Raw genomic sequence first — 11,003 nt, 5'->3', positions numbered from 1 at the left:
GGCAGCCATGAAACGCCATAGTTCACCATTTTTAAATGAAATGACATGTCTAGCAACCCTATGATTTCATTGGCTCACCTGAGCGGCCAATGCAGTTAGAAAAAAACACTTTACTGTTTTATGGTTGGCCAGACCTTTCAGCCTTTCCCATTACACAGGGACAAACTGATACAGTCAGGACCATAAATATTTGGACAGAGACACATTCTTTCTAATTTAGTTTCTGTATGTTACCACAGTGAATTTGAAATAAAACAACTCAGATGCCATTGAAGTGCAGACTTTCAGCTTTTATTCCATGGGTTGAACAGAAAGAATGCATAAAAATGTGAAAAACTAAAGCATTTTTTAAACACAATCCCTTCATTTCATGGGCTCGTAAGTAATTGGACAATTGATTTCCATGCTATTGCATAGGCAGGTGTGAGCAATTCCCTTGTTATGTCATTATGAGTGAAGCAGATAAAAGGCCTGGAGTTGATTAGAGGACTCGTGCTTGTATTTTGAAGATTTTGCTGTGAACAGACAACATGTGGTCAAAGGAGCTCTCCATGCAGGTGGAAGGAGCCATCGTTAAGCTGAGAAAACAGAAAAAAAAACATGCCAGAAATTGCTACAGTATTAGGAGTGGCAAAATCAAAAGGTGTGGCACATCCTGAGAAAGAAAGAAAGCACTGGTGAACTCAGCAACACAAAAAGACCTGGACGTCCACGGAAGACAACAGTGGTGGATGATGGCAGAATCATTTCCATGGTGAAGAAGAACCCGTTCACAACAGCCAACCAAGTGAATAACACTCTCCAGGAGGTAGGCGTATCAATATACAAGACTACAAGAAAAAGAAGAGTGCATGAAAGTACATACAGAGGGTACACTGCAAGATGCAAGTCACTCATAAGCCTCAAGAATAGGAAGGCTAGATTGGACTTTGCTAAGAAGCATCTAAAAATCCAGGATCCAGGAGGTAGGTGTATCAATATCCAAGACTACAAAAAAAACAAATGTGCATGAAAGTAGATACAGATGGTACACTGCAAGATGCAAGTCACACATAAGCCTCAAGAATAGGAAGACTAGATTGGACTTTGCTAAAAAGCATCTAAAAAAGGCAGCACAGTTCTGGAAAAACATTCTTTGGACAGATGAAACCAAAATCAACCTTTAGCAGAATGATGGCAAGAGAAAAGTATGAAGAAGATGTGGAGAAGCTCATTATCCAAAGCACACTACATCATCAGTAAAACACTGTGGAGGCAGTGTGATGGCCAAGGCATGCATTGCTGCTAGTGGCACTGGGACACTAGTGTTTATTGATGACGTGACACTGGACAGAAGCAGCCCAGAGAATTCTGAGGTGTTCAGAGACATGCTGTCAGCGCAGATCCAGGTGAATGCAGCCAAACTGATTAGGCTGCATTCAGTTTGGCTGCAAAAACAGGATGAGCAGTTATCAGGAGCTAGAACTGATCTTGGCAAGGGGGTTGGCCTTACAAGTGAGGACTGGAACTGAATTGGGCGGAAGATGCTTCCAACAAAGACAAGTTATGGCATCACATCTTTGGTTGACATCAGGATTGAGGGTGTTATCTTTCTGGACAATGAATGGGATGAGTCAAGTGTGTATCAATGACAAGATCAGAGTTGGCTATCGGCTCACCTCAGGCAACAAGAGACATTGCGATTGTGGCTTAGGGCCAACCTTCATCAGTATGTCAAGAACAAGGAGACTGGAGCTGGGATGGAGCCACCCGGAAACTATGATGACTCTTTCAAGCGCATATATGGACCCAAAGGGAAGAAAAGGGGCAGAAGACGGAGGGTTTCAGATTTTATGTTACTTTCTTAACAAAAAATAAACTTTATTAGGGGGTTTCAGTGGCACCAACTTTAAATGTCAGTGGTAGACTTTATAAAGTAGTCATGGATAGCAATAGTGTAAGACAGGGGTGTCAAAATCAAATTCACAGTGGGCCAAAATTAAGCAGTGAAGTAAAGTCAAGGGCCAAACTCAATATTTATCAAAAAATTACTACAACTATAATGTTTAACCTTTTGATATAGTGTCTTCCTATGTTGTGTTCTTTTGTTACAACCACGTTAGCTCCGCACACAGGTCGAACAGGTCTGTCCTTTATATTCGTGAACAGATAATCTGCCTCCCTGTCTTCAAAGGTGCTGTTGTCCATCTATCGTTTGGCCATTTTTGTGGAGGGTGAAATTAATTTGTCTGATGTGACTGGAGCATGGCTGTTAATGACTGTCAACAAAAAGGAGCGCTTGCCGGTTTTGACTGCTTGCCAACATACTGGCAAAGAATTTTGGGATTTGTAGTATTAGCGGTACAGTATGTACAGTATATAGGATGGTCTTGAGTAACATCAAATTAGGTCCGGTCTGATACCTTTTAATTCTTTCCCATTTATTTTATATTTTATATCAATATATCAAGTTATATCCAGATGGTGGATGCTGGCACACACTGGCTGCCGCTCCTGATCTGGATTTAACTGTTTTTACTGAATTTACTGGATTTTTGCTGGATCTAAGTTTCTCTATTGCTCTCTGGAAGCCTACTTTGTGGAATATTAAGACTTCAGTTTTATAGTTTTGTCTAAGCTTTAGTCAAACTTGGAACATCCATTTGCATCTGAAGATCTCAGCTCGACCCACCTTTTGGCCTCCTCCTGCTCTTTTCTCCCTCGTCAATCGGGACACTCCCTCACTGAAACCATCTGCACGCCTCAACCCGTATGGATTGTGTTTTCCTGGGATTAATCCATTCCAGTGTTCACAGCTCAGGGCAATATCTCAGTGCCTGCCCAGTTAGCTACCATCTAACTTCAGTGAGTTAACTTTGCCGGTGCAGCTTCCTTAGCCATCTCTCTGCGGATCCTCTTGGTCTTTAAGGCTGCTATGCCTTATATGCCGGGGATTTATCCTGCTGTCTCACTGCTCTTCATCTGGACAACTTTTCCACAGACTATCTGAATTTTACACGGACTCCTAAATACACCCTGTTTTACGGCCAGCGTTAGCCCAGTGCTAGCTCCAGTCTACCAGACGAGCATGTTTCTGCAGCCATGCTCCACCTCTGCTCTCTCTTGGAACAACTGCCGCCCGCTTTCTCATGAAACTGTTTCACATCGCCCTCTTCAACACCGCGGGTCTGGACGTTCATTTTCCCACAGTCTGGCATCCCCAAATAGTATCCCATCTCTCTGGTCATGTCGCCGTCCACAGATTTCCCCACAATGTCATCACAACAAAAGGCAGAGGAATCTTGGCAATCTGCGTCCCCTCCCTCGCCACTCTCAGCCAATCACAAAGCAGCGTTCTGTTAAACTCTTTCTTCTCAACACCCGCTCCCTCAACAAAAAGGCTGTCATCTTAAATGAATGTATCACGGACAAAAAACTTGATTTTCTCTGTTTAACTGAAACCTGGCACAAACCTCTGGATTACTTCTGCCTCAACCAAGCCACTCCTTCAGGATACACCTACATTGAAAATGCCCGCACGGATGGCCGTGGTGGGGGTACCGCTCTCATTTATAAAAAGGACATTAAGATAGCGGCTATCTCCTTGCCAACAACAGACTCCTTTGAACATACAGTCTTTAAACTACCTGGCCCTGCCCCCCTTGTCACTGCTGTAATCTATCGACCTCCCAAACCAAATGCCACTTTCCTCTCTGATCTGACTGATTTTGTGACCCAACTCTCTGCCATATCACCATCTATCCTCCTTATTGGTGACTTCAATTTTTATTTTGATGACTCACACTCTAAACCTGCTTCAGATTTCTTGGATTTACTGCAGTGTTTCAACATTATTCAACATGTCGATTTCCCTACTCACATTCATGGTCACATTTTGGATCTCATCTGCACAGCTGGCATCTCGGTTTACAATCTTTCCAGTAAAATCTTCATATATCCGACCACCTAGCCATTAGTCTGGACGTTGAATTTCCTCTCCCTGCACCTATAATCAAGTGTAAAATAACCTTTCGTACCCTCAAATCTGTCTCTCCTGATGCACTGTCAACCTCCCTTGCTGCTAAATTGTCTGTCTCTCCTCCTCCCCTGTCTAACAATCCTACTGAACATGTAAACTACTATAATAGCACCCTCTCCTCCTGTCTTGACCAGTTGGCTCCCACTAAAACAAAAAATGTCTCCTTCATCCACACAGCACCCTGGTACACCACTGAACTCTGCACCATGAAATCCCGCAAACGACAGCTTGACTGACTACATCACAAAACTGGACTAACTGTTCATCTTCAGATGTACATTGATTGCACTCACCAGTACAAGAATGCCCTCAATGCTGCCCGGTCATCCTATTTTTCCAACATCATTCCATACCAACTCCAATAATCCAAAAACAATGTTTTCCACCATAAACAAAATCCTGAAGCCTAATGATAACTCCTCTTCATCTTTCACCGTGGCAAAGTGCAACTTCTTCCTGTCCCATTTTCAATCCAAAATCGACACAATCCATAGCTCCCTCACTCCCAAGACAGACCTCCCTCCAGAAACTTCAGCCCCTTCCTCCAGTCTGCAGCTCTCTGAATTCTCTCTAGTCCCTTCTGTGGAACTCAGCAAGCAGCTGATAGCTATCAAAGCCTCCACCTGCACTCTGGCCCCCATTCCCTCCACCCTTGTTAAAGGTTGCTGTCCTATCATCTCTCCACTCATCACAACAATAATTAACTCTTCACTGTCCCCTGGTACTGTGCCCCATCCTGAAAAAACCTGGTCTTGACCCCGACATATTGCAAATTTCCGTCCCATCTCCAACCTGCCATTTCTGTCCAAAATACTCAAACGAGTGGTTGCCTCCCAGCTCAAATCTCACCTAAACTCAAACAATCTGTTTCAACCCCTTCAAACTGGGTTTCGACAACAACACAACACTGAAACAGCTCTGCTCAAAGACATCCTTCTCTCCTCCGACTCTGGACAGCTCTCCATCCTCATTCTCCTGGACCTCACTGCAGCATTTGACACCATCAGTCACTCCATCCTGTTTTCTCGTCTAAAGAACGTTCTCAACATCACCGGCTCTGCTCTGTCCTGGCTTCAGTCCTACCTTACCAACCGTCAACAGTTTATCAAGGGAAACAATTGCTCATCCTCCACAGCGCCTCTGTTGCAAGGTGTTCCCCAAGGTTCGGTGCTTGGCCCACTCCTGTTCATCTTCTACCTCATTCCCCTTGGTAACATCATCCGACAACATGGTCTAAATTTTCACTGTTATGCTGATGACATACAACTATACATCTCCACCAAATCCATTAACTTCACCACTTACTTCACTCACCCGCTGTCTAACAGACATCAAAACATGGCTTGAGCACAATTTTCTCAAACTCAACTGTGATAAGACAGACGTAATCATAATTGGCCCCAAAAGCATCACAAAATCCAGCCAATCAGATCAACCAGAAAGGTTACCTCCCCCAAGTGACAAACACCCCCCCTGAACACTGCTCTCAAACCCATCGAGCGCGCAGGAGGCCGCAGGAGCGTCTATGGAGTGATATTTATGCCACCACGTTGCACACAAAACTTTCTAAATGAAAATGAAAATTTCAAATATTTGCTTTCAATTTCTTTTTTGCTTTACATTTTTTTTAACTTTTAAATTTATTTATTTTTTACTTTCAAAAACTTTTTCTTTGCTTTTTTTTTTTTTTTTTGCTTTCAAAATTATTTTTGCATTTTGCAATTTTTGCAAAATGGTGTGTTTTCTTACTTTTTTCTATCTTTGATTTTGCTGCCCATAAGTATCAGTTTAGCATTAAAAAGCTGCCATCAAGTTGTAAGGTTGAATCTAATGTCTGCAGTCATAACATGGAAGAGAACTATTAACTGTTTTGAACCCAGAAGAACGGCTGTTATCAGTAAAATAAGAAATACCAACCTTGGACAATCAACAGTTATGGACCCTTTTTACTTTTCCCCTACAGCATTACTTTATTATAAAAAAATAAATAAAAATACAAAAAAAAATATTAAAAAAAAGAAAACAAATGATTAATCACTTATTGAAAATTGTAAAATTGATTGACTTTTAATGATATTACTTCACTTTCTCCAAAAATTGATAAATTGATTCAAAAATCTTTCCTAATGTAGCATAATTTTGCACATGTTTTTAACTTTTGATACTTAATGAAATTTTGCTATGAAAATTCCTGAAACAGTGTTGTGTCTACTTTACTGATATAGTATTATGTTTTATTCATATGAATGGCTTTTATAAGTAACATAATCTGCATATATTTAAGATGACTGATCTGCATTTGCCATGTTGATTTCTAAAATAGTTATTTTTGACGTAATACTTAAGTAATTCATCTTTGTCATGTGCTTTATCGATATCTTATGATTTTTAATTCTGTCTGATAAAAACTGGGAACCGGATATTGATAAATCATGTAATAAAATGGTTATAGTATAACGGGGTGGGATTATATAAGTTTGCTTCCTTCCACTCCCTTTCAAGCAATATTTATAAGTATGTCTAATTATACTAAGTTTTATTAGTTACCGTATGAATGTATAACTGATGATTATATTGCTGTTGTGTATTATTTCTACTTACTTGCTTGAAATAAACCATTTCAAATAAAAAAAAATCAAATCAAGGTTTGCTCACACTGTTTCTGAAAACACTCGCTCACTTATCGTTGTGCTTGTTCAATTAATGGCAGCCATGAAACGCCATAGTTCAACATCTTTATATGAAATGACATGTCTAGCAACCCTATAATTTCATTGGCTCACCTGAGCAGCCACTGTAGTTAGAAAAAGACACTTTACTGTTTTATGGTTGGCCAGACCTTTCAGCCTTTCCCATTACACAGGGACAAACTGATACAGTTAGGACCATAAATATTTGGACAGAGACACATTCTTTCTAATTTAGTTTCTGTAAATTAACACAGTGAATTTGAAATAAAACAACTCAGATGCCATTGAAGTGCAGACCTTCAGCTTTTATTCCATGGGTTGAACAAAAAGATTGCATAAAAATGGGAAAAACTAAAGCATTTTTTAAACACAATCCCTTCATTTTATGGACTCGTAAGTAATTGGACAATTGATTTCCATGCTATTTCATGGGCAGGTGTGAGCAATTCCCTTGTTATGTCATTATGAGTGAAGCAGATAAAAGGCCTGGAGTTGATTAGAGGACTCGTGCTTGTATTTTGAAGATTTTGCTGTGAACAGACAACATGCGGTCAAAGGAGCTCTCCATGCAGGTGAAAGGAGCCATCATTATGCTGAGAAAACAGAAAAAAACATGCCAGAAATTGCTACAGTATTAGGAGTGGCAAAATCAACAGTGTGGTACATCCTGAGAAAGAAAGAAAGCAATGGTGAACTCAGCAACGCAAAAAGACCTGGACGTCCACGGAAGACAACAGTGGTGGATGATGGCAGAATCATTTCCATGGTCAAGAGGAACCCGTTCACAACAGCCAACCAAGTGAACAACACTCTCCAGGAGGTAGGCGTATCAATATCCAAGACTACAAAAAAAACAAATGTGCATGAAAATAGATACAGAGGGTACACTGCAAGATGCAAGTCACTCATAAGCCTCAAGAATCGGAAGGCTAGATTGGACTTTGCTAAAAAGCATCTAAAAAAGGCAGCCCAGTTCTGGAAAAACATTCTTTGGACAGATGAAACCATAATCAACCTCTACCAGAATGATGGCAAGAGAAAAGTATGGAGAAGGTGTGGAGAAGCTCATTATCCAAAGCACACTACATCATCAGTAAAACCCTGTGGAGGCAGTGTGATGGTCTGGGCGTGCATGGCTGCTAGTGGTACTGGGACACTAGTGTTTATTGATGACGTGACACAGGACAGATGCAGCCCAATGAATTCTGAGGTGTTCAGAGACATACTGTCTGCGCAGATCCAGGTGAATGCAGCCAAACTGATTAGGCGGCTTTTCATAATACAGATGGACAACGACCCAAAACATACAGCCAAAGCAACTCAGGAGTTTATTCAAGCAAAGAAGTGGAATATTCTTGAATGGCCAAGTCAGTCACCTGATCTTAACCCAATTGAGCATTTCACTTGTTGAAGACTACACTTCAGACAGAAAGGCCCACAAACAAACAGCAACTGAAAGCCGCTGCAGTAAAGGCCTGGCAGAGCATTCAGAAGGAGAAAACCCAGCATCTGGGGATGTCCATGAATTCAGGACTTCAGGCTGTCATTGCCAACAAAGGCTTTTCAACCAAATATCAGTAATGACCATTTTGTTTTCAGTTATTTCATCTGTCCAATTACTTACCAGCCCATGAAATGAAGGGATTGCGTTTAAAAAATGCTTTAGTATTTCACATTTTTATATAATCTTTTTGTTCAACCCATGGAATAATAGCTGAAATTCTGCACTTCAATGGCATCTGAGTGGTTTTATTTAAAATTCACTGTGGTAATGTACAGAAAGAATGTGTCTCTGTCCAAATATTTATGGTCCTGACTGTATCTGGTCTGGACCTTAGTCACATGCACCCACACCGGGTTTTCCAGAAACAATCAAGTGTGAGGATGAGGCAACGTGACAGGATGAAGGAAAGTTGCCTTAATGTGGCAAATATGCTTTGTTTACATTAGTGTTGTTCAACCTTTTTTGAGCCACGGCACACTTTAACCTTGACAGAAATCCCGCGGCACAAAAAAAGGAGAAACTCATAGTCTGTATTGATCTACAGCCCCTCTGCAATCTCAGATATATTTTTGTAATAATTGTGGCAGAAAAAGCTGGAAGTTGCAGCTTTTTTTTCTAAAAGATGTAATAAAAATTAAGTTAGAAGATTTAAAAACTGTTTGATGTGTGTTCGTTGTGGTTTCAAGACGTTTAAGGAAGACTCATTGTGCGCTGAGACGCTGTCACTTTAACCCAATGCATCATGGGAGATGTAGTGCAAACAGCCGCCGAACGCAGAGAGACTTGCGTCTCTGAGCTTCATTGTTTTTTCACTTTTTCCACAATCTGATGCCGGATTCTGTGGAAAGCTACACCGCTAAAGACAAGCTTTAGCTGGTATTTTTGCTGGAACTGAGTGACTTTATGAGCTAAATCGGAACAAGGAAGTGAAGACTTTAACCACTTCTGATTTGTCCGACTGATGACGTATGATTAAGCCTCCAAGAATGATTGGTAGAGACAGTCAAAGGGGCGGGACTTTTCTCCTAAAACAGTTATAGCTGCGGCTAAATCTGGGTACTGTCATTCTTATCAAAAAGTCTTTAATAGAATCAAATAAACACAAAGAAAAAAGTATTTTACGATCTTTCAAATTCCTAACGACTCAGTGTTTTATCAGGGCCTGTTTGGATGAACACAGAGCTGATATCCTGGAGATGGTAAATGTTTTAAGATCAGTGAATGGGTAATTTCCCACGGCATACCTGACCATCTCCCAAGGGCACACTGGTTGAAAAACACTGGTTTACATGACAGTCTCCACTGCACTGCTGCAGCAACGCTTTCTCACCCATGGAAGGAAACTAGTAACGGTCATCGCCATGGTGTTGGCCTTTTTTCAGAGCGTTGGATACATCACTCTGATCCATCAGGTTGCTGATTTAGAATCTATTGCTGTGAAGTTCTGCAGAACTTTGGCCCGCTTTGACAACAGTACTATGGCTGTTGCTACGTGCATTAGGCTAGCCGCTGCAGTGCTTCACTCGTTCCTATCTGAGCTACAAAGCACCACAGTCCGCTTTTTTAAATGATACTGGCAGCAACACGGCACAGAGTTTCGGTTTGGTACCCATCCAGAGTAAAAACTAAGTAGTTCTTGTGTCATAACAACAAAACAAGCTGCCTCTAGCTGATATCTTCTTGATGTTTTGTGCGGTGTAGAGCTGCTCAAAAAGGCTCTGTGTGCTCTGCTGCCGACTAGCGGTCGGAGGTTTAAGAGGAAAACAAGAGCGAGATCCTGAAGGACGCTCATAAATAATTAAACAAATATCGTCCTGACAGCATTTTAAATCGATACAAGTATCGCCAAATGAACTATCGCGATATATCGCAGAAACTATTTTTACCGAACAAACAGCCCCTAGCAATAACGAACTTCTCCCGCAGGGCGAAGAAATCCATACGACATGCGGCAGCCTGCCCTAAGAAATAAACGTACATGAAAATTTCTGCTCTACGGGTGGTCTACATTTTTGATGTTTCCTGTGAGCCACCTTTATGTTCCGTCCAGGTTTTCCCATTTTTTTACCCGCGGACAGCACATTAGGGCAGCTGTGAGGAAGGCATTGGATTTGTCTTACGAATCTGAAGCCAGGACAAAACGTTAAGCCGATGTGCAAAGATTTGCCTGTTTTTTTTGGCTCAAAAAAACAGGCAATGTGCTAAAGAATATATTTTTCACATTTTGACCATTCCCCATTCACTAGGGTTTGCTTTTTGGACTTCTTGGCCTGCCAGTATAAATGTTTTGGATCTGCAAATGACTGCATGAACTCTGTGTCTGTTTATTAACTCGCAGACCAATCTCTTTTTCTCTATCCAACCCTATTGAGTTGAATATTTTTCATTACTGTTTTTGTTGGCGTCCTGGCATTTTTTGTTACAAGCACTTTGTCTGTTCTTTCAGTTTTGGCTCATGTTCTGCTTCTGATTCTAGCTTTTCAACTTGTCGGGAATAAATTTTATTTTTTTCTTTCAATAACTGCTACCTTGTTTTTACAAGGAGGCAGCTTGTTCTTCAACCTCAACAAAATGAACAAGCAGTATTCCCCTGAAAAATAAATGTGTTTGCATAAGATTTAACGCTGTCAAAACAGCAGTCATCTTGACAAGTTCTACAAAACTAAAATAAACAAAAAGTATTTTAAGAAGTATTTGAACAAAAGTACATTTCTTCAAACTGCCCCTTTTGCTGAAAAAATCTTATAGCAAAAAAGTCTGTCTAAAGAATGAAGATGAGTAAAATTCAGCA

This window comes from Oryzias latipes, chromosome 14 (genome assembly GCF_002234675.1).
Source record: "Oryzias latipes chromosome 14, ASM223467v1".
Lineage (NCBI taxonomy): Eukaryota > Metazoa > Chordata > Actinopteri > Beloniformes > Adrianichthyidae > Oryzias > Oryzias latipes.
The sequence above is the reverse complement of the archived record's forward strand: the minus strand, read 5'-3'. Positions refer to the sequence as shown.